Below are 25763 nucleotides of genomic sequence, written 5' to 3' on the forward strand. Positions count from 1 at the left end.
TACTGAGAAACCACAAGCTATGACTGATCTGTTCACCTCAATAGTACAGACGCATAATCCGACATGGGCTGATTGCCAGCAGTTACTAATGACTTTATTTAACAATGAGGAAAGGACAAGAATAAATCAAGCAGCCATTAAAGCATTAGAGGATAGAGCCCGTGCTTTGAACCAAGCCAATCCAGCAGCATGGGCCGCGACACACTATCCCAACACCGATCCCGATTGGAACGTAAATGGTGCTGATATGGTTCAACTCAGAGCCTATAGAGACGCTATAATTGCTGGCATGAAAGCCGGAGGAAAGAAAGCCATTAACATGTCGAAGACAGTTGAGGTGATCCAGAAAAGCGATGAAGCGCCCAGTGTCTTTTATGACCGATTATTGGAGGCATACCGCTTGTATACCCCCTTTAATCCGGAAGACGCAGACAATTCCCGAATGGTTAACTCCGCCTTTGTCAGCCAAGCATACGGAGATATTAAGCGCAAGCTACAAAAGTTAGAAGGGTTTGCAGGTATGTCCATCACCCAACTAATGGAGGTAGCAAATAAGGTCTATATGAACAGGGATACAGAAAGTAAGAAAGAGGAAGATGCGTAAAAAGGCTGATATGCTAGCGGTAGCGATCGCAGGCGTAGATAAACGGGGCCCAGATAGAGGCAATAATAGATGGAGTAGGGAGCCTTTGAGTAGGGATCAATGCGCGTATTGCAAGGAAGAAGGGCATTGGAGGAACGAATGTCCGCAAAGAGAGCAGTACGAGAGAGACCAACCCAGGGCAGGCTACGGAAACTTTAGAGGTAGAGCGAGAGGTAGAGGAGGCCCCGGAGGGAGTAATGGTTATAGAGGGAGTAATGGGAACAGAGGAAGTGTTAGGGAAGACAGGTATATTCCAGCAGCGCAAAGGTCCCGCGATAGAGAAGGTAGGGACTTTGTAGGATTGGCTGACACTGTCATGGAGGACTATTGATACCGACCGGGCTCCATCCCCCTTGGTCGAGCGGAGCCTATGGTCGATGTATCAATAGGGGGGAAAAGGAGTGCGTTCATGATCGACACTGGTGCTGAACATTCAGTGGTGACTAATCTAGTTGCTCCTCCATCTGGAAGGACTATTACTGTGATAGGAGCAACTGGAAGAAGTGCTGAAAAACCGGTTCTTAAAAGTCGACTCTGTACATTGGGAGGCCACGTAGTAAAACACCAATTCCTTTATATGCCTGAATGTCCAGTCCAATTGCTGGGACGTGATATGCTATCAAAATTACAAGCGCAGATTACGTTCCTACCAAATGGAACAACATCCTTAAAGTTTAATGGACCTTCAGGTATTATGACTTTATCCGTACCAAAGGAAGAAGAGTGGCGACTTTATACAGTGTTGACTAGCCAAAACCCTAGGAGTGATGAGACATTGTTTAACATACCAGGAGTTTGGGCAGAGAACAACCCACCAGGACTGGCCCGCAATATTCCACCAATAAAAATTGAACTGAAACATGGGGTTTATCCAGTGAGCCTAAGACAATATCACATTCCGCAGAAGGCTAAGAAGAACATCCAATCCTATCTGGATAAGTTCATACGGTATGGTATCCTAAAATTCTGTACTTCCCCCTGGAACACCCCATTGCTGCCTGTTCAAAAGCCCGGTACAGATGAGTATCGACCTGTACAGGACTTAAGAGCAGTCAATGATGCGGTTGTTAGCATACATCCAGTTGTACCCAATCCATATAACCTGCTTGCTTTAATTCCGGGCGGGGCTACTTACTTCACAGTCTTAGATCTCAAAGATGCCTTCTTTTGCCTCCGAATTGCCGCAGAAAGCCAATGTATTTTCGCTTTCCAATGGGAGAACGCTGTAACGGGCTCAAAACGCCAAATGACTTGGACAAGACTGCCCCAAGGGTTTAAAAATTCACCTACCCTATTTGGTTCAGCTCTAAGTCAAGATCTACTGGATTTCGAGTCTATCCCAGGAGAATGTGTATTGTTACAATATGTAGATGACTTGTTGATAGCAGCAGTTACAAAAGAAAAATGTCAGCAAGCAACGCACGATCTACTACATATTCTCTGGAAGGCAGGATACAAGGTGTCCAGGAAGAAGGCTCAGTTGTGTTTGCCAACTGTCAAGTATCTGGGATTCCATATCTCTGAAGGTCAAAGGATTATGGGGCCAGAGAAAAAAGAAGCTGTCTGCCAAATACCAATACCCAAGAATAGAAGACAAGTGCGAGAATTCTTGGGGGCAGCAGGCTTCTGTAGGATATGGATTCCCAGCTATGCGATACTGGCAAAACCTCTGTACGCAGCCATCAAAGGTACAGAGCACGACCCCTTCTTATGGACCCAAGAACAGCAAACGGCATTTGAAGATGTGAAGAAGGCTTTGATGAGTGCCCCAGCATTAGGTCTACCTGATCACACACGACCATTCTACTTATATGTACACGAGCAAAGAAGAATGGCTGTGGGAGTATTGACACAGTACTTGGGATCATGGCAAAGACCTGTTGCCTACATGTCTAAGCAACTGGATGCAGTGGCCAGCGGACTTCCACCTTGTCTAAGAGCCGTAGCTGCAGCCGCCCTGCTAGTAGCTGAAGCCGATAAACTCACTCTGGGTCAAGAACTTTATGTACGAGTCCCACATGCAGTACAGACGTTGTTGGATTACAAAGGAAATCATTGGTTTAGTAACAGCCGTATGACCAAGTATCAAGCAATGTTGTGTGAAAACCCAAGAGTGCATTTAGAGACTGTAAACACCTTAAATCCAGCTACCCTTTTGCCGCAACCTACTGAAAGTCAACATGATTGTTTGGAAGTAATGGATGAAGTATTTTCAAGTAGACCAGATCTTCGTGATTTTCCCATCCAGAACCCCGATGTTCAATATTACACCGACGGCAGTAGTTATGTGAAAGAAGGGATCCGCTATGCAGGATATGCAGTGACAACAATAGACAAGGTGATAGAAGCTCGGCCACTGGCGAAAGGAACATCAGCACAAAAGGCAGAATTAATAGCACTAACACGAGCGTTACAATTGGCTGAAGGTTTAAGAGTAAATATCTATACGGACTCTAAGTATGCGTTTTTAACCACTCATGCCCACGGAGCTTTGTATAAAGAAAGAGGACTACTGAATTCAGAAGGCAAAGAAATCAAGTACGCAGCTGAAATCCTACAACTATTGGAAGCAGTGTGGGAGCCGAAAGAAGTCAGTATCATACATTGTCGAGCGCATCTGAGAGGAGATGGTGATGTAACCAAGGGAAATCGGATGGCAGATAGTGCAGCTAAGCGTGCTGCTGAATCAGGAAGACAGGAGTATGTGGGGCATATAGCTGCTCTTATACCAACTCCACTGTCCCAATGGACTCCAGTTTATACAGCTCAAGAAGAGGAGTGGTTAAAGACTGAACCGGGAAAGTATTTGGAGAACAAGTGGTATCAGCTAGAAGATGGAAGAATAGTCATACCAGCATCACTAGCGGTAGAAATTGTCCAAAATTATCACAACGGGACACATTCTGGGAGAGACAGTACTGAAGAATCTCTCAGGAAACATTTCTACATACCAAGATTGTCCAACTTGACTCAGGCCATTGTACGCAGATGTGTAACGTGTGCTAAGAATAATGCAAGACAAGGACCAGTAAAGCCACCAGGAGTCCAGTTTATGGGGGGACTCCCCATGTCCGATCTACAAATAGACTTTACAGTAATGCCTAAATCGGGTGGACATCGTTACCTGTTGGTAATTGTGTGCACCTATTCAGGCTGGGTAGAAGCATGTCCTACTCGTACAGAGAAAGCAGGAGAAGTTGTAAGATTCCTGCTACGAGAAATAATACCCCGATATGGACTACCCTGTTCTATAGGATCGGACAATGGTCCAGCTTTTGTTCATCAGTGCCTACAACAACTGACTCATATGCTTGGTATAAAGTGGAGGCTTCATACTGCATATAGACCCCAGAGTTCTGGTAAGGTAGAGAGAATGAATAGAACTATAAAGAACCAGTTGGCTAAAATGTGTCAGGAAACCCAACTTAAGTGGAACGTTCTCTTACCCATAGCTTTATTGCGAATCCGCAGTACCCCTACCAGAAGGATGGGCCTCTCTCCTTTTGAAATCATGTATGGGCGACCACCTCCCGTACTTGGTAACTTAAGGGGGGACTTGAGTCAGTTGGGAGAAGGAATTACCCGGCAGCAGGTTGTAGAGTTGGGTAAGACTATGGAGGAGGTACAGAAATGGGTACAAGATAGATTACCTGTGAATATTTATCCCCCTGTTCATAGTTATCATCCAGGAGACCAAGTGTGGATTAAAGAGTGGAATAATGTACCGTTAGGGCCCAAGTGGAGAGGTCCTTATGTTGTTCTTTTGTCTACCCCTACAGCGATAAAAGTAGCCGAAGTAACTCCGTGGATACATCACTCCAGGGTTAAACCAGCAGCAGTCGATTCTTGGCAAATTACAGCAGATCCAGAGAATCCCTGCAAGATCCGGTTGAAACGCACTACTCAGTCGGAGTAACGAGGAATTATTGTGGATTACAAATTTTATTGTTACAGGTGTGAGTGAGAAGGCCATAATAAAGCCTGTCCGCTTACCAACACATAGTGTATAAGCCAGGAAAGTCTCGAAGGGACACCTGTGAAGACGAGCAGAACTCCATTCCCTGCAGCCCTCACATCCTGGAAGCTGAGGTTCCATCGCACGGACGAAGACTGAGGATGACGGCGAAAGATGTGCTTTTGATTGTGTTTATTTATATGTGTTTTTATATTCAGGAAGGTAGAGGTACCGACACTCCTAGCTGTGAGGTATGCATTAAGACTACGAGAACAGGTAACCATATTTCCCAAACCCTAATTTGGCATTCACAATACGAATGTAAAGGAGAGGTATCAAGATGTAGATACCTAAATATAGACTATAGTGTGTGCCATTTAGGAGTAGGAGAACCTAAGTGCTTCAGTCCAGAGTATCAACCTCGTACAATTTGGTTGACTCTCAGGAATGGAGATCCTCAGGGGACCCTAATTAATAAGACGGTGTTAGAATCCGTACATTCTTCGGGTGTTCTGCTATATGATGCATGTAAGGCGATATCAAGTGGTAGAAAACCGTGGAATGTATGTGGGGATCTTAGATGGGAGAGGACGTATGGGTCTAATGATAAATATATTTGTCCCAGTAGTAAAAATAAATATGTGAGTCCTAGATGCCCAAATAAAGACTATAACTTTTGTCCATATTGGTCTTGTGTGGGGTGGGCGACTTGGGGACAGACAGTAGATAAAGACATGATAGTGACTAAGTTGCCGACTAGCCCTTATTGTAAGTCTATGGAATGCAACCCAGTCCATATACTTATTAATAACCCCGACAAGTTCCTAGATAAGTATGGAAATTTATTTGGGTTTCAGATATACGGGACGGGTTTAGATCCTGGGACATTATTGTTTATAGGAATAGAGACTGATACGGTATCCTCCCAGACTCATCAAGTATACCATTCCTTTTATGAAGAGATGAGTATAGATAATAAGATCCCCCATAACGCTAAAAACCTGTTCATTGACCTAGCTGAAAGTATTGCCGGTAGTCTTAATGTTACCAACTGCTATGTGTGTGGAGGTACTAACATGGGAGACCAATGGCCTTGGGAAGCAAAGGAGGTAATGTCCGGTTCTGAGGCAGTTGACCAACTAATATCTACACAAGCCGATTATCATTTGAGTGTTAGAGGTAAATCTGAGTGGAGATTAAAGACCTCCATCATAGGTTATGTTTGCATAGCAAGGAAAGGAATAATGTATAATACTTCTGTAGGAGAATTAACTTGTCTAGGGCAAAAAGCTTATGATGATGATACTAAAAATACAACTTGGTGGTCGGCTTCAAATGTCTCAGAACCATCTAACCCGTTTGCTAGATATGCCAGTTTAAAGGATGTGTGGTTTGATTTATCCATCACATCTACCTGGAGAGCCCCAGCAAATTTGTACTGGATCTGTGGTAAGAAAGCCTATTCGGAGTTGCCACAGGACTGGGAAGGGGCATGTGTGTTGGGTATGCTCAAACCATCCTTCTTCTTGTTACCGATTGAAACAGGTGAGACTTTAGGTGTTAAAGTGTATGATGTGAATCATAGGAAGAAAAGGGGACCCTTAGAGATAGGCACCTGGGAAGATAATGAATGGCCTCCCCAGCGTATCATAGATTATTATGGGCCAGCCACGTGGGCAGAAGATGGTACCTTTGGTTATAGAACCCCAATTTATATGCTCAACCGTATTATAAGATTACAGGCGGTGGTTGAGATTATTACTAATGAGACCTCACAAGCACTCAATCTTCTAGCGAAGCATAATACCAGGATGAGGACAGCAGTGTACCAAAATAGATTAGCCTTGGATTACCTTTTGGCAGTAGAGGGAGGTGTATGTGGGAAGTTTAACCTGAGCAATTGCTGTCTTCAAATAGATGACGAAGGGCAAGCAATAGCTGAGCTTACTAGCCATATGGTTAAACTAGTGCATGTGCCTACTCAGGTATGGAAAGGGTACAATCCAAGTAGTTGGTTTGGTAGCTGGTATGAGTGGTTTGGAGGGCTTAAGGCAGTGGTAGGTGGAGTCCTACTGATTTTACTGTTGTGTCTACTCCTACCGTGTCTTATACCCTTAGTAGTTAGGTCTGTGCAAAGCCTGATAGGAAGTATAGCAGAGAGGAAGGCTGCTGCACAGATAATGGCGATATATAAGTATAAGGCTCTAGATCAAGGAGAACCAATGCAGGAAGATGAGTGTTAAAAGATTCACATCATAAGATAAGTCTGGTCTGGTTCATGGTAACCTGAGGTATATGCAAACCAAGGTTAAGTGATGCCTCAAGTAATTGTGAAATATCAGAGGCATCAAAGGGGGGAATGTGATGTAATTCCAGTAAAATACAAGTTTAGCAGGCTAAGATTGCCACAAGGCATATGTATGTATATGTGTTTGTAGTATCAGTTAGTTAATTACACGTAGCTAAGATACTGTTATCACTGTACTGACCAGGTGCAGGAATGTAAGAACTGGAATTACGCGTCCCTCTCCTTTGTATCAGATGAGCCACGTGGTTAGACCGGATGGATGAGTTTAGACTCTATTTATTAAATAGGTTAAGGGTATGTGTGGGTGTAGTTAATTGTGGGAGGAGCTACAGTGCTATATAAGGAATGTACTCTATGTATTCAGTACTCAGACTTTGCTGTATTTTGGTGACGCTAGTCCCTCTGAGTCCCGATCGGTGATCCAATAAAGAATCTCTTCCTTCCTGAAGAAACCTGTGTCCATCTCTCTGTGCTTGGCTTCCGTCAGTTTCTCCGGTATCAGTTCCTTCATGAAATTACCTGTGATGAATCTCCCAAGACCAATTTATAATATGTCCTTGCAACAATAAATTGAACTACTAACAAATAAGTTATTTACGTGTAAAATCCTAATCTAAGTTTTGGCCCACCCTGTATTTAAGTTTTTTTGTGTTTTTCACACACATTTTATTTTCATGGAAAATTGAATAGACTGTGTGGGACCCACTACTGTAGAAACTCCATATTTGTATGCTGGTATTTCTCTCTAGCGCAATATTCCACATATGTCCCTAGGTGTTTGTAGTGTCAAATAAGAGACATGCTTCTTTGATAATTCCCTAGCGATGCATTTGCTCTGTGAGCGCTCTGTACTGTGAGATTATAGTATGAGAGGGATATGCTGTTACTGCCAATCACACAGTGATCATTGCTGGGCAACACACACTTCCCGGATTTTATTATTGTTGGCAGAGAAGTATGCAGGGAGACAAAACAGGAACTTTTCATACCTTACCCCCTTCTCTTAGGTGAGCTCTGAATCCCCCAAATTCTGAGATAATGACAGTACTTTGCAGCACATACTTCAAGCTTTGCACACAGTTCATCTAGCCTAGCTTGCACCTTAAGCATGACAGTGTCATAAAACTAAAGTGTATTGGTGCTTATTGTTAAAGTTATATATAAATGTGTGTATTAAGTTTTTAACAATTAAGCTGCTGTCACATCGAGATGTGCTATATTCTCATACACATCCCAAACAATACATCACAAACCAAAGTAAACAGTGTAGTTCTTATTACCAGTTAAAACGTGTTAGACATGTGAAGACAATAAAATACCTTAAAAAAAAATCTTTATACCTTTAGAATCAGAAAATACATACAATAGTGTATAACCGTATGGAATAATTATACAGTATTTGCTGTGACAATTGAACACTCACACTTTTGTGAGCTACAACACAGCTCTGGTGGGAATGGGTTAGGGGTTCCCTTCTTTGTTTTAGAGATCCTCTTGATGGATCCTAGACAGTGGCTCAAAAAAGACAGACATAGGGTAGTGGAGCAATGTATATATATGTCCAAAAAAGCACTTTCCAAATGGGTACTCACAATGGTGGAGCCAGTGCCAGGCTTCTTTCGTCAAACACAGGAACGAAGTACCAAGTATATTAAAATGGTATTTATTCAAATATAAAACTACAATATTAAATATAGTAAATCAAATAGACCCTCACTGTTGCCAGGACGCGTTTGCCTCTCACAAATCAGGCTTTATCAGCTGGGCAGTTCTTGGTAAGAATCTGAACGTGTTTCTTCCTGCTGATATACCCCCTTAATGACAGAGTGACAGAGTGTCATGACTGCCAAAACTATTTGTGTTTGCACTAGTCTCTTTTCCCACCTCTACTTTTCAGTGTCTTTGTCTCTTACTTCTCTCTGTTGAAATATTTCTTTAACCCCTTAAGGACACATGACATGTGTGACATGTCATGATTCCCTTTTATTTGAGAAAGTTGGTCCTTAAGGGGTTAAAGGGACACTAAAGTCACCAAAAGAAATTTAGCTTAATTAACCATATTTTGTGTATATATCATGTTTTTAAAGTGTTACTGCTAACTTCTCTGCCATTTAGGAGTAAAATCACTTTTGTTTCTGTTTATGCAGCCCTAGTAATATCTCTCCTGGCTGTGACTGACACAGCCTGTTTGAAATCAGATGATAAGTTCCTTTAAAATGTTTTATCACCTGCTCTGTGATAAGCAAAAAATGCTGTGCCCAGTGCCCATAAACCCAAGAGGGGGTTTATGGGCACTGGGCACTGTATTTTTTGCCCATCACTTTTTGGTTAAAGATGTTGTTATAAGTTTTTCTTTTTTTCCTTCATCTCTTACTGCTCCTATACCTGTCTAGTTAGTTTACCAGGGAGAGAAGCTATTTAATGATGACGGGCAGAATTCTGTTTTAGCTGGTTTTTGATCTTTCATCCTTTACCCTCTCCTTACTAACAATTTGACAGCTTTTATCCTCTGAGGTACTTTATCTTTGTATGGAAATACAGACAGACATATGGGCTGTACCCTATGAGGAGGACGTTTTTTAGAATATTCCACAAGACAGACTTCCAGGGTTATGTTCTTATATATTAGGAGCCAACTCTAAATAAAGCTCACATTATATATTTGACATTACCTGCAGCCCAAGATTCTGGATTGCAATATACTATATTTTTGTATATAGGAGCATACCTTATTAGGTGGTTATTAAACAATTATTATTTATTATTATTCTTTTCGTCTCTACCAGATCTCGTTTATAATTATTCACCTGACATTAGGTATCTTGTACACTCTTGTCTATACATTAACCATATCGGTATGACTATTTATATGTTTAGGTGATACAGTGATCCATTAACACTGTTTGTGTTGTGTTCACATGTATCTATTTACTTCTTCCTTTTTGTATAGAGTATATTGGGTTTAAGCCCCTGGAGACCCCTGGAGTCTCAATTTGGTACCGAAAATAGTTGGACACACCCGGACGCTATTTGGTTTATATAGCGATACGGGCGTTACCTACTGTCTTCTGTTTTTACCTAATTCTGGACTGTTTTATTTGTTGATGTTTGCTATTTCCTGTATCTGCTTTTACTTACCCTATTAAGTAAATAGTCTTTTCTTCATTACAATATTTGAAGTCGCCTTATTGGTTTTGTGGGAGAATACATATCAGGATTGGTTATAAATACCAAAGCAGCTACAATATCTATATGCCAACATAGCCAGAGCCTGCTATATGTGGCTCTTGAGATTGTGAGTGACCCATTACCTATATGATTAATCACTATCTGTAAAAACAGTAATATTCTATGTGAATTATTTTGTTTTACAGATTAATCAGATTTTCACCAACAAACGTTGTCTGTGTTTATGTATATCTCACAATGTGTTGGTGTTGATTTTTTGCATCCCCTGCTTGTTTGTATTATTTGTTATATTGTACTGTACAGTGTCTTGTGAGTGATTATATACACGAGGGGAGCTGCACTTGCACTTTGTATTTACCGCCAATCTACCCATTTCTCATTGTAATGAAGTAATATACAAACATTGATGTCCGTCTGCATAGAATATCCACACCATTATATTGTTTGTTCTTTTTCCTTTGAGGATTGATCGATGAAAGTGATACCTCAGGATGTATTATCAGAACTAATATTTCTGTATTATGTATATAGCACTGTGACACTGTTATTGGATGTTTGTGTATTAAGTGTAATGCACTTGCAGTGTTTTGTACAGGAGGATTTTTTATGCACTTTTTAGATATTTGTTGTGATTAGCACTTTAATGGAAGTTGTATATATGGTTCGCACTAACCACCTTAATTAGATATTTTTTGATGACATTTATTGCACTTTACAGAGATTGAGTACATTACACTTTGCTTTGTTTTATATAAGGATTTACAAGCACTTAGATTGAATATTACTGTTTGCACTTTAATTGAATATCCATGTGACACTAAGCTGAAATTGTATTGAATATTACACTGATCAGCCACAAAATTAAAACCACCGGCCTCAATATCATGTAAATTCCAAAGAGGGGCAATATGAATGGTCATAGCCATGAAGGAACCCGATCCTGGAAGAAGAGAGCTGCATAGATTTAAAAGCGCGAAACCTGGAGATGGAAACATGCCGGTTGAAGAAGCTATTAAGCAACATGTGTCTTAGATTTTAGGACTTGATAGCAGGATTCTGCACTTTTTTAATGCTAATGCTTATTGTTTTTTTATTTTATTTCACAATACATTTGTGAAAGCTGTATCAGTCTAGTGGAGTCCATTGCCTAATAGATCCAGGCGGACATGCTAGTAAAGAAGGAGAGTGTCACCCTGCTTTGAGTTTTTTCCACCTAGAGCCAGGCACATTTTGGACTATAGAAAGTTACAGTTGTTTTGGATTAGATTGAAAATAGCCCAATCTTTGTTTAACCCTTTATTATTGACTTTGTGTTAGTGTTTCCAAACTCAAAGATACTATTCAGAAAAAGAATGGACACAATTTCGCATTTTGGTTGATACACATTACATTGCATGATATAAATATATGATTTCTTAAAGGAACACTATTGGGACAGGAACTGTATTCGTGACCTTATAGTGTTAAAAACACTATTTAGGTTTCTGAACCCACCTTCCTTAAATAAGTAGAAAACTCACCTTATTTCCAGTGTACATCAGAAATGATGATCTCAGCCAATCCAATGCTTCCCCGTGGGTTTGGCTTATATTGTCATTTCTGATAATGTCAGCCAAGGGAGCAGGGCGGGAGTGGAGCCAAAAACAGAATTGGCCAATCAGCATCTCCTCATATAGATGCATTGAATCAATGCATCTCTGTGGGAAAAGTTCAGCATCTCCATGCAGAGTGTGGAGAATCTGAACATAAGAAAACACCTCTAGAGGACATCTGAGGGGCAGCCAATGAAAGTGTCCCTAGGCAGCAATGTAAACACTGCCTGTCCTCTGAAAATTCCTGCAGAGACAGGTAGTAACAGGGCCGGTGCAAGGATTTTTGCGGTCCTAGGAAAAAAAAATTGCTGCCCCATTTGCTCCACCCACTCATGCAGACTGACATACACTGACCCAAGCATACTGACATACACTGACCTATGCAGACTGATATACTCGCACTGACCCATGCAGACTGACACACACACACTGATCCATGCAGACTGACCCACACTCACCCATGCAGACTGACACACAAACTGACCCATGCAGATACACACTCACCCATGCAGACTGACACACAAACTGAACCATGCAGATACACACTTACCCATGCAGACACACACTTACCCATGCAGACACACACTGACACACACAGACCCATACTGCAGATACACACTGACCCATACAGACACACAGTGATCCATGCAGACACACACAGACCCATACAGACACACACAGACATACTGCAGATAGACACTGACCCATACAGACACACAGTGATCCATGCAGACACACACAGACCCATACAGACACACACAGACATACTGCAGACAGACACTGACCCACACTACAGACTAACGCACACACTGGTGAAAGAGATTGACACTCACACTAATGAATGCAGACTCACACACACACACACACACACACACACATGCAGACACACACACTGACCCATGCAGATACACACTTACCCATGCAGACACACACTTACCCATGCAGACACACACTTACCCATGCAGACACACACTGACACACACAGACCCATACTGCAGATACACACTGACCCATACAGACACACACAGACATACTGCAGACAGACACTGACCCACACTCCAGACAAACACTGACCCACACTACAGACAGACATTGACCCATACAGACAAACACTGAGCCATACAGACACACACTGACCCAAACAGACAAACACTGACCCACGCAGACACACACTGACCCACGCAGACGACATGCACAAACACAAATTCTTCACAAACACACATGATGATGTCCCATTGACCCTCGTATCTTTCTTGCATATATGACTTTGCTTTTCGTGTGTTCCTGGCAGCTTCCATGCGCCTGGCCGCCTTCACTCCGTCTCAGCCCTGCTCATGCTATGCTCCTGCCCACTTGTCCCCACGTACAGGGCAAGGAGCGGGAGCGAGGAATTGAAGCCCCCTCATGCTGTTGCAACCATGGCAGTATATGTTGGGGGGGTGGGCTGAGTAGGCTGAAGTGAATGCTGTCAGACCAGTGTTACACCGGGTGCTAGTCAGCAGACATGTAAGTGCTCCCTAGCGCCCTGTAACATGACCGGCGGAACAATTTGTAGAACTTCTCCAATATAGATGGGAGGCCAAACAAGCAAAGCAATAAAGATCTAGGGCCGGCGCCCCCCTTTGAGCAGCGGCCCTGGGTAGTAGACACAGGAACAACAACATTAAGTTCGGTTTTTCTGTTAACTATAATGTCCCTTTAACATTTTATAGTTATTGGAGCACAGCACACTAGTTTAGTTACAGGTATACAATGCGTGTGAAAACTTAAGTTTAGCTCCAAATTTTATATTCAATAACACTTGACTGTATATGGACATAATGATCACATAATTCATAATTCCAGAGGTGAAAGTTCCTCTGTGGCACAGGCGAACTGACTAAAGCTCTGTCAGAGAAATAGTTTTCTCAGCAAAGGAGGACCAGTGCTGGAGCACACATGAAGTTAAATGACGCTTATTGTAGTATGCAATAACAATATCTAAAATGCAATATAAAACTAAACCAATAACTCTAAAATTGCATTCATTCATTTTAATGATACCTGGACGTCTGGTAACAAGAAATTTAGTTCCAAAAGCAAGTGGCAAACACAATGGTGAGTGCAGTCAGGGCCGGCGCCACCTGTAAGGCGACCTAGGCAGCCGCCTAGGGCGCAACTTATCAGGGGGCGCCGGATCCCTGTCCCCGCTGCGCCTCCTCATGCTGCGCCGCCTGAGCGCTTTAACAAGCCCCAGGCGGCGCAGCACTGCTGCATGGAGGGCGGCCGGGTTTCAGTGACCGGCAGGAGGGAAGCGCAGAGCGCTCCCTCCTGCCGGTCTCTCCATGTAGCACTTCCTGTCAGTCCGCCGGCGGCCGGGTACAGGAAACAGAGGTTCCTGTCCCGGGTTCCGCGCCGCTCGGCCACGCTACATGGGCAGGAGGGGAGGGTAAGGACCACTACGGGAGGGGGGGATAACGGACCACTAGGGGAGGGGGGGGAATAACGGACCACTAGGGGGGGAATAACGGACCACTGGGGGGGGATAACGGACCACTAGGGGAGGGAGGGGATAACGGACCACTAGGGGGGGATAAGGACCACTGGGGGTGGGTAAGGACCACTGGGGGGGGTAAGGACCACGAGGGGGGTAAGGACCACTAGGGGAGGGAGGGTCCACGAGGGGGTGGGGGGACCACGAGGGGGGTAAGGACCACTGGGGGTGGGTAAGGACCAGGGGGGGGTAAGGACCATGAGGGGGGGAAAGGACCACTAGGGGAGGGGAGGGAGGATAAGGACCACTAGGGGAGGGAGGGAGAGGGGGATAAGGACCACTAGTGGAGGGAGGGGGTGGATAAGGACCACTGGGGTGGGTAAGGACCACTGGGGGGGTAAGGACCATGAGGGGGCGGTAAGGACCACTAGTGGAGGGGAGGGAGGATAAGGACCACTGGGGGAGGGAGGGAGAGGGGGGGATAAGGACCACTAGGGGAGGGAGGGGGTGGATAAGGACCACTGGGGGTGGGTAAGGACCAGGGGCTAAGAACCACTGGGGGGGTAAGGACCACTAGGGGAGGGGAGAGTAAGGACCACTAGAAAAGGGGGAGGAAGGACCACTAGGGGAGGGGAGGGAGGGTAAGGACTACTAGGGGAGGGGTGAGTCAGGACCACTGGGGGAGGGGGGTGAAGGAACACAGGGGGAACGGGGGTGGGAAGGTAAGGACCACTGAGGGAGGAGGAGGGGAGGTCCACTAGGTGTTTGGGAGAGGGAGGACCACTAAGGGGGGGAAGGACCACCAAAGGGGAGTAAGGAGGGAGGACTACTAAGGAGAGGGAAGGAGGGTAAGGACCACTAAGGGGGGGGAGATTACCACTAAGGGGTTTGGGAGAGGGAGGACCACTAAGGGGGGAGAGGGGAGTGAGAAGACCACCAAGGGGGGACTGCAGAGGGACAGGGGGCCAAGGGAGAGCACTAAGTGACACACACAAACACACACAGAAACATACAATGCATTCCTACTCACACACAATACATCCCTTACGTTCTCTTACATAATTAATGCACCCCTTACAGACACACACTGCATTCAATTACATACACAGAAACAAACCTTGCACCCCTTACACACACACACACACACACACACAGAAACATACAATGCATTCCTTAAACGCAAACACACACTACATCCCATATAAACACACTACATCCCTTAAACAAATTGCACACATGATGGGCCATGGATGGGCCATGCAGGTGGATTTATGGGTGGGCATTGTAGGCGTATGCCCCCCGGGGGCCCAGACCTTGAGCTGTGTAAGGGGCCCTAAAAAATGGAGCTGCTTCCTGTTCGTTAATTGTTGTGAGCACTGTTAAAAACAGTCTCCAGAGAGCCTCTTCTACACCAGACCTGTGGAGCCAGACTGAGCCCATCATCAGCCTCTTGTCCTCATCTGGTGGTAAGTAGGCAATCCAATATATTATTAGTGGCACTAATCTCTAATTTACCTCACATTAAATGGATACTATAGTCACCAGAAGCACTACAGCATAATGTAGTGGTTCTGGTGTCTATAGCCTGTGCCTGTAGGCTTTTTAATGTAAACACACTGTCTTTTTAGGTAAAATACACTTTGTGAAGACTGGCGTTGACCCATATGGCAGAGCATATGGGCGGGGCATTGTGATGTCACATGGTTGGCAGGACATATGGGGGGGGCGGCAATAATCCTTGCACCGGCCCTGAGTGCAGTACGTATTGCAGTAGAAATTATAATGTTACAGGCTTTGCACTTCCGTGTGTGATGTCAATGAGATCATGCTCACTTGTGTTCAGTGATACTCCCCTACATTCAAGAGCATTGATTGAAAATGTTCAGCCACTGCCAGGTATCAGCAGCTAAATGAGAGGTTAAGTGCAACAAACAAACTTCAGAGGCAACTGTATTATATTACATTTTAAAAAATGTATTTTGCATATGTTAAATACCATGTTAATATAATACATAAAAAAAAAACTAGAAGGAAGGGGTCCTTTTACCCCTTGTATGACTGAGCCTTTTACCCCTTGTAGGCAAAGCAAATCATTGTTATTATGACAATGTCATGTGTTATGAAGAGGATATCTGTTTTACTAATTATCATCTCAATTATATTTATATATTTTTATGTAAATAAAATAAATGTATTTTTTGCATTTGCGTTTAAAGGGACACTCCGCACACCAATACAACTTTAATCCATTTAATAAAGTTTGGACTCATTAACACTCTGTATTTTCACATGCTAAAATTGTTATAGTTTTTGCACAAAGAAATAAATATTTCAGCATCATAAGCCTTCCTCTTTAGCCATGCCTCCTCCTGCCAGAAATACTCCTTTTCAAACTTTCCGCCCCAACAGATATACGTGAGTTGCTCTTAACTCACAACTTGGTTGCAGACTGTCAGAGAAACCATAAGTTAGCGATATCCTTCCTATATGTCTCCCTGGGTGCCCTCTCTTTCTAATGCAGTTTGTTCTGTAGTTCAGATAACTTAGTGCTATCACGGGTTGAGCTGTGTGCATACCTTTTTGATAAGGAAGTATTTTTCTGGAGTGGGGTGTGACTAAAGAGGCAAGCTTACGGTGCAGCATTCTGCAAAAATGTTTTGTTGTTTTTTGTGTTTTATGCAAAAGCTATAAATCTGAACATGCAAAAAGACAGCATATTAATGTTTAATCATTAATTTAATCAAATACATTAAAGTAATATTGGTGTCTGGGGTGTCCCTTTAACCCCTTAAGGACCAAACTTCTGGAATAAAATAGAATCATGACATGTCACACATGTCATGTGTCCTTAACCCCTTAAGGACCAAACTTCTGGAATAAAAGGGAATCATGACATGTCACACATGTCATGTGTCCTTAAGGGGTTAAGGGGTTAAGTACGCTGTAGGGCTAGAAAGTAATCGTTTTTTTTTTATAATTAGTTTTATATTACTGTAAATATAAATTGCAGATACACAATTTAGTCCTAATACATGTTGATATCATGTATTACTTCTACCACTGGTTTCCAGATCTAAGCACCACCCTTTCCGGATGAAAACTCTACAATAAGCTGCTGAGTCCAACCATTTTTAATCAACTCTGTAAGTCACAAGTAGTCATAAAGAGCTAAAAAATCAGAAGAATAAGAATTAACATTGATCTAGTTTCAAAAGTGATTACTCTGCTTTTGGGATTTTGAAGCAGATTAACTCTTCATAAATGATATCTACACTCTATGGATGTGCTACCAGGATACATGAAGAACTCTTTTGCATTCTGTGCAATTTATGAGGTCAATGTCCAAAAGAACTTTCACATTATATTATCCACAGCTTGTATGTTCCCAGCACAATTGTAAGCAAAGATGCAAAGACATGTCACAGGACAATTCAGGCAGGAACAACATAATTCATTCAGTACATGACTGGATACTATGGTGTCACTCAGAACAAACATTGTACTGTCTACTGCTACAGTAGAAAGTAAAGAAGTTAGAAATTAAAACACAATAAAAGATGGTTTCCCTTTAAGATTTACCCTGATTTAGGTCATTTTAAGGTTAGACTCTGTAAACATAGCACCTGTCAATGAAAGTACCCACTAACACCTACAATGGAGACCACAATACTACAGCTTGGGTAATACTAACATTCCATAGAGCAGGAAAACCACTCTACATCACTATTATATGAAACATGCAATGGCCATTATGGATTGCAAACTGCATTATCATTTTTTATTTTTACTTCTAAAGGGAGCAAGCACTGTAATAAACCTGGTCTCATATTTTAACTTGGTCAAACCTTCAGAATAATTAAGAAACATATTAAAATAGATGTACTTACTTGATTTATGGGAGGAATAAGGTTGCTTTAGTTTTCAGTTACTGCCAGCTGTTTTTTCTTGAAAGTAAAGAAGATTCTACCCTCCGAATTTCATGAGCTTGCCTTTCACTAGTTTAACTCAGGCTGCTCTACACATCTCACTCTTCTCCTTCTTATAAGAGTCAAAGCTGTAATTTCCATAGATACTTATATATATACACACACACACACACATGACTCAAGTGCGCCACCTGCTGGAATTCCTGTTATTTGCTCATGTCATTTGGTTGCAAATCAGATCAATGTTACATAACTTTATGAATTGTATATTCATCCACCAGGTGTTTTCCAAGTACCATTTCCAAAAGTTATTATCACAGTTTGCAATGGAGAAAGTAATTCCATGATTTATAGCTTTAAGTTTTTAGATCCTAGAGGGAAAAAAAAGACTGGAGAACTATGTTCACAGACTATTATGTGCCATATTATTTACAGTGTGCATTTACACTCTGGTCCCCAGAGATCTAGGACGCAAAGGACTTTCTATTTATTTAATATCTACATAATCTATCATATCTATATATCTGTAGTCTAATATTTCACAGCGTAATACTTGATTGGTTGCTAATCTATGCAAAGTGTTCTGGATAAGGGCACTATAAATTAATTTGTAAATACAATAAAATTTTTCTATGGCAGCTCCATGCCTCTGTGCAGCAATACTCTCAACATTTCATATTGACAAAGGGGGACACTTTAATTTTAGGAGTGTGACTGGGGATAAGGCTAGGGAATGGGCTGTTCTGATACATTTTAAGTAATTTATTCATAACAATGTATGCAACTAAAATGTAATCTAGAACAAGAGTAATGTACCTTATTTCAGTGGCTTATTTCTAAACAAATGTATCGTGGTTTAAAGGCTCACTAAATAGACACTATAGTTACCAAAACAACTAAATAACGCAGTTTTGATGTATGATCATGCACATAGTCTCACTGCTCAATTTAGGAGTTAAATCGTTTTGTTTATGCAGCTCAAACCACAAACCCTTGCATTTGACTTGCACAGCCTTTCTAAACACTTCCTGTAAAAATACATCTAATGTTTATACTTCCTTTATTACAAAATCTGTTTTATTTATAATTTATCATCTCTTACACTATTAATAGCTTGCTAGACCTTGCAGGGGCCTGCTGTATGTGATTAAAGTTCAATTTACAGAGCATTAGTTTAAAACATTTAAAGTTAACATGTGATTGAAAATGAAACCATTTTTTTTCAAGCAGAATATGTGAGTCACAGCTAGGGGAACTGTAGCTAGGGCTTCATAAACAAAGCAAAAGTGATTTATCTCCTAAATGGCAAAAACATGAGCAGTAAAACTTCAGAGGCATGATCTATGGACAAAAACTGCTTTATTAAGTTAAAGTTGTTTTGGTGAATATAGTGTTCCTTTAATGTGTGTATTATTGCTGTGAAGCTCTGCTATACCGTCCTACAACACACCAACATTATAGAGCTCCTAGAAAAGAGTGACATTAGGATAGGAAAAAATTACAGAAATATTGGGCAAAAATATGGACTACCCCTCCTAAAAAGGGAAACTGGAGAGGTATGGTGCACAATTAACAGGCATTTAACCTTCATTGGTATTTGTATATACATATTATTTTAAATATAACAATATGAAAACAAGTGCATTTGTACGTCACTTTTTTGACTTTTAACCCTATAAACCAAGCATGTTAAACTTGTGGCCCACAATGAATATATCTGTGGCCCGCCGCCTTGAAGCCGCTTTGTGCTACAGCTGTGACCAGCCACAAGACAGGAAAGATATTTCCCGTCTGCTTCTTGCCTTCCCTCCTATGGCCATAAGAGAGCAAAATGGCTGTCTGTCTGCTCCCTCCTGCTCGTAGTGCCAGAGGAGCATCTGGCCTGCTTGAGCAGAGAAAGAGCAGAGCTGGAATTGGAGGAGAAACAGCTCATCTTAAGGTATGGGAAGAGGAACTTGGGGGACCTTCCTATGTAGTGTGTTATATTGGGGAGTGGGGGCAGTGTTATAATTTGGGTGAGGGAGGAACCAGTGTATTAAATTATGGGAGGGAGGGGGCACTGTATTAATTTGTGGGGAGTGGGGGGCCAGTGTATTAAATTAGAGTGGTGGGAGTGGGGGCAGTGTATTCAATAAGAGTGGTGGGAGCAGAGGTAGTGTATTAGATTAAGGGGCAGTGTATTAGAGTGGAAGGAGGGGCAGTGTATTAGATTTGGGGCAATGTATTGGATTTGTGGGCAGTGTATTAGAATAGGGGCAGGATGCAGTGTATTAGATTGGGTCTGCATGGATATGCTGATTGACTGAGGAGCTTTTTGACACACAAGTTTCCTATGGGAAAGCATTGGGTTGGATTAGATCAGTGGTAGTCAACCTTTTTCTACCTACCGCCTACTAATGCATCTTTTTGGTTGAAGAAATTTCCTTACCGCCCACCAGTTTTTGCGAAAGTCCAGAATACTTTTTCGAAAAGGACGGTGTTTTTTTAAAAAAAAAAAATGTACGTACATTTATCTTTTTATTTCTACTTAATGCATGTTTATAATGTTTTTAACTTTCTAAAGTTTAATGAGAAAACAATAAAGTAAATTGAAATTACCTTTACTAGTGATTAATGAGATCCTTGAGGTTGATGCTGCAAGACAAAATATTTGATCTGGTTCGATTTTCGTAAGTAACAAACAAAGGTCTCCTCTTTCGGTGATATTCAGACAACTTCTCTGTTTGCGCATATGATTTCTCATCTGTGCGTCAGCTCCCCTCTTCTCCCTCCTCAATTCCCTTCCCCACCTTTTTCCCCCCCTTTTTTTTTTTATTTTTTAACCACCCTTATAGTCTCCTGGTATAGGTGGGGGATCAAAGAAATCTCAAGGGTTTTAAATGAGTATATATATTTTTTTTGTATTGACAGAATGAGCTCTCTGAGTGTAAAAGAGCAAATTAAGTCTCTCTCATGACATGCTAGCGTCTCACAGATCTTATTGTACCGGGTGGCTATTTATCCCACCTGGTACATTGAGTTGAGAAACGGTATCTTTAGAGCTACCATTCAATAAATGAATGAGTAACCACTTCTGGATTGCCAAGAACTTAGATATATGAATGTGCCTCATGTGGTGAAATGGTGTAAGTATGTGAAAATGAAAAACTTATGGTAATTGTCATTCAGCAGATGCATTCCGTCAATAGTTAACCTAACTCCAGTGCAAGCATAACAAATGTTTTTATTGTGCACACAGAAGTGGTCTTCATCTGCTTTGTTTGCAAGCAAATCCAAGTCATAAATCATAGCACGCAGTGTTAAATTGATGTGCATATTTCCACATTAAGGAAAATTCACACATCTTTTACACAAAATGGCATATAATCAAAAGATTATCAATAGGTTTTTCACAGTTAAAATAAATACTTGGAAAATGCTCTACAAAATAATATACACTAAAATTGCATGTGCGTTATGCAAGTAAATTCCTTGCAAGCCTAAGTAATATCTGTGATACTGTCATTAGAATTTTTAAAGAACATAACAAGCACATTACTGCCTCAATTTAATGTTTTCAGATGAGCTTTAAAAATTATTTCAGATTTTTAAAAATATTTTAAATATATATAGGAATGTCTAGTGTATATATATATAAAACAGTAGAAAATCCTTGCACACAGGCTATATTTTTAACAAGTACTTGCCGGGTGCTCAAACCTGGGACTTTCAATATCCAACAAGAAGTAGTAATGGTAGCACTCACAGTCTTCAGTTTAAAATATCTTCTTTATTTTGCAAGAATTAAAACATAAGCTCCTGGATCAACGTTTCAGCCCTCTCTCAGGACTTTCATCAGGATCAATACTATATATCCACCATATACATACTAGAAATTTCTTGCACTCAAGCTATAATGCCGGGTGCCAAAGCCAGGGCTCCAATAAACACAATCGAAAGAGGCCGGGGGAGGGGGGGTAGGGATAGGTCCACAGGCTGCTCCCTGTTTAATAGACATGCCCCTACTAGCTGGGTCACATGCTGCACAGGCCAATCACAGCCATGCCATTAGTAGGCATGGCTGTGATGGCTTCTAAGGGCACACAAGTCAAACGCTTGTTCATTGGCTGCCCTGCGGCCTTTCAAAACGCGTCATTAAATCGCCGAACACCGAACTCCAACCCGAACATACAGTGATATGCCCGTGTTCGGGTCTGGGGTCCAAAAAACGTAATGTTCGGGTTTGCTCAACTCTAGTCATAATGTTGGCACCACAGTGCTTTCCTCGTTTCAGCTATCTAAACATTTACTATACAGCTAATATACAAATAAGGATAAAAGGGCACTCTTCTTAAATATAAGCTTGTGTATACTTCCTATAGTCTTTCAACATGTGTTTCATAGTTACTAAATGGGTTATTTTTATCTTCAGCTTAGACAATTTAGTTGTGGTTTTTATCATACAGTTATCTGCAATGTTAAGAAACATGTGATAACACTTAGATGAAAATGGATCCAATTCATTATTGAAGTCATAAGAAAATATATTCCAGATACATTTCTTCCTCCCTCCCAGTAGTCTTATGTGTGCAATTATTAGCCTTTTTTGTATTGTATCATTAAATACTTATCCCATGCTCTTATATGAAATTGTGGCACCCAGTTTAATAATAATGGTTCTTCTTAATTAAAAAATATATATATATATATATACACTTGTATTCCTCCATTGTTAAAATCCACAGTGCAGGTTTGCAGTGTAAGGCAAAAAAACAGGGGGCAGGGGAGTTTTAGGTACCCTAGGTCTTAAAGCGGCACTGTAATGGTAGAATCCCCCCCCACCCCCCCCCCCCCCCGACTCCACTACATCTAACTGGCCCCCTAGTCACCCCAAATGCCCCTAAGCCCCCTATATTACCTATTTTTTATTTTTTATTTTCTGCCCCGATCCATATTCTGTGCGCCGCCATCTTTGTGTGGGTAGATGATGTCCCTGTGGGACACATCATCTGCCCACACTAGACAGACTGTGAGATTCCCGCACATGCCAGGTTAAACACTTGGACATGCGAACAGGAATTTAATCTATTCATTCATTCGTCAGAAAGCTGAATGAATGAATAGAAAAATCAGATGAACAAACTAACACTGAATATCAGTGTTCATTTGTTCATTCAGTTTGTTACAAGGAGGGAGCTACCGGCATGCAGCTCCCTCCTTGTAATATGTAACACTTCCTAAGTCCCCCAGGTCCCCCCTCACTCTATGGGGGTCAATTTGACACCCATAATAACATAAGGGAGATTAAAATCTCCCGAATGCCCCTACTCGCTATACCGCGAGTAGGGGCATGTCTACTAAACAGTGCTTTGTGTCATCTTACACAGCATGGGAAAGTTCTTTGGAATTTTCCCACACTGTGTAAAATGACACAGAGCACTGTGATTAGATGAATTTCAAGCCACCCAATCAGAGTGCTCTGTGTCATTTTACACAGCGTGGGAAAGTTCTTTGGAATTTTCCCACGCTGTGTAAAATGACAAAGCGCACTCTGATTGGCTTAAACCAGCCAATCAGAGTGTTCTTAGCCTAATTGCAGGGCGGGGCAAGGCTTTATGAGCCTTGCCCGCCCTGCAGAGCTCAGTCTGCGAGGAGCCTTCCATAGGGGAAGATGGATTATTTTTTTTGCGCTCCGGTTTTTTCTTTTTCGTCAGGTTTTTTTTTTGGTGCTCGGGTTTCTTATTTTTTTTTACGTTTGACAGGTATGGTGGTTTTTAATTTGGCCTTTAGTAGGTCCTCCCCCATCATTATCTTTATGGCCCCCAACCACCGCTCAAGGGTGGGGGCCGGGGGGGAGGACAGTAGGTCCCCCCCATTGTAATTTATGGCCCCAACCCACCGCGCAGGGGTGGGGGCCAATAGGTTTTTTTGTTTTTTTTGTTTAGTAGACAAAAACTTGGGGTATAGTGAGTAGGGGCAGATCATTAACTAATAATCTTTACTTAGTATTAGTAAATGTGTCTGAAAGACCAATTGAGGTCTTTCAGCCTTTTGGTAGATAACTCACTGTTGCCGTGGGAATTAGGGAGTTATCTACTAAGCGGATGCAAGATGCTCATTCGAATGAAATTCCGATAAGAACAAAGTGCCGAATTGAGTTCTAAAACAAACGAACATACTGTTCTCATTTAGTTAAAACGCAATTTGGCAGTTTCATCTAAAATGACAGAAAGCATTGCGAGATCACAAAGGAAAGTTAAGTATTATGGGAAAATTGCTGGTCAAGCGGAGGAAATCTCCATAAGGCAAAGAGTCCCTACTTTGTCTTATGATTTTAAAGAAAACTAAAGAAGACAGGAAGAAAAGAAGAACAGATCCTGAGAGAGGGGGGGAAGATGAAGAGATTGAGGAAAGGTAAGTTCGGCATGACAGTGCCGCTTTAAAGTGGCTCTGTTACACCCCATCCTCACCCCCTCCAACACACCTCTGCAAAATTAGTATTTCATTAAGTTAAAATCTTTATTAAATACTCATATTCACTTTGTTGGACTTTCACTTTTGTTTGTGTTCCTATCTTTAATAAACTACATGATGTATTTACATGTTGAACCTGTTGACTTTCTATTGGATACCATTACCTGAAGATTGCGGGCCTCCACCATGGATTACCAGGTAATGCATTGGTTCCTATACCATCCTACACCACTTTTCGTATCGTGGAATTTCACTGAAATTCCAACCCAGTCAAAAGATATACTGAGACAAATAACTACTTTGTATCAGTTTTTCTCCTCTCTCTAATACTGCTTGACACTAGGTCAAGCAGTGTCATTTGGCCCAGCCATCACAAGTAGTGATGTCGCGAACATAAAATTTTCGGTTCGCGAACGGTGAACTTCCGCAAACGTTCGCGAACCGGCGAACCGGGCGAACCGCCATAGACTTCAATGGGCAGGCGAATTTTAAAACCCACAGGGACTCTTTCTGGCCACAATAGTGATGGAAAAGTTGTTTCAAGGGGACTAACACCTGGACTGTGGCATGCCGGAGGGGGATCCATGGCAAAACTCCCATGGAAAATTACACAGTTGATGCAGAGTCTGGTTTTAATCCATAAAGGGCAGAAATCACCTAACATTCCTAAATCACAATGGATATGGATTGACACCTGACATATGACATATTGACACCTTGACATATGGATTGACACCTGTCCTCAGAGACCCTGATAAACACTGACACAGAGCAGAATAGGGACTGTTCCCCCTACATAGGGTCACTTGGCAGATATGGATTGACACCTGTCCTCAGGGACCCTGATACACACTGACACAGAGCAGAATAGGGACTGTTCCTCCTACATAGGTTCACTTGGCAGATATGGATTTACACCTGTCCTCGGAGACCCGGATACACACTGAAACAGAGCAGAATAGGGACTGTTCCCCCTACATAGGGTCACTTGGCAGATATGGATTGACACCTATCCTAATGATCCCTGATACACACTAACACAGAGCAGAATAGGGACTGTTCCCCCTACATAGGGTCACTTGGCAGATATGGATTGACACCTGCCCTCAGGGACCCTGATACACACTGACAAAGAGCAGAATAGGGACTGTTCCTCCTACATAGGGTCACTTGGCAGATATGGATTGACACCTGTCCTCAGGGACCCTGATACACACTGACACA

The 25763-nt window shown here is 42.0% G+C and overlaps 1 protein-coding gene across 1 annotated transcript in view; it reads right to left on the reverse strand.

Moving 5' to 3' along the window:
• COL21A1 (collagen type XXI alpha 1 chain) overlaps nt 1–18188 on the reverse strand; it is a 406528-nt gene extending 388340 nt beyond the window's left edge. The window contains exon 1 of the mRNA XM_063442941.1: nt 18048–18188. The gene's annotated coding sequence lies outside the window, so the exon portion shown is untranslated. The remainder of the gene's footprint in view (nt 1–18047) is intronic.
• Between the last annotated feature and the right edge of the window lie 7575 nt (nt 18189–25763).

Source organism: Pelobates fuscus, chromosome 2, assembly GCF_036172605.1.
Source record: "Pelobates fuscus isolate aPelFus1 chromosome 2, aPelFus1.pri, whole genome shotgun sequence".
Lineage (NCBI taxonomy): Eukaryota > Metazoa > Chordata > Amphibia > Anura > Pelobatidae > Pelobates > Pelobates fuscus.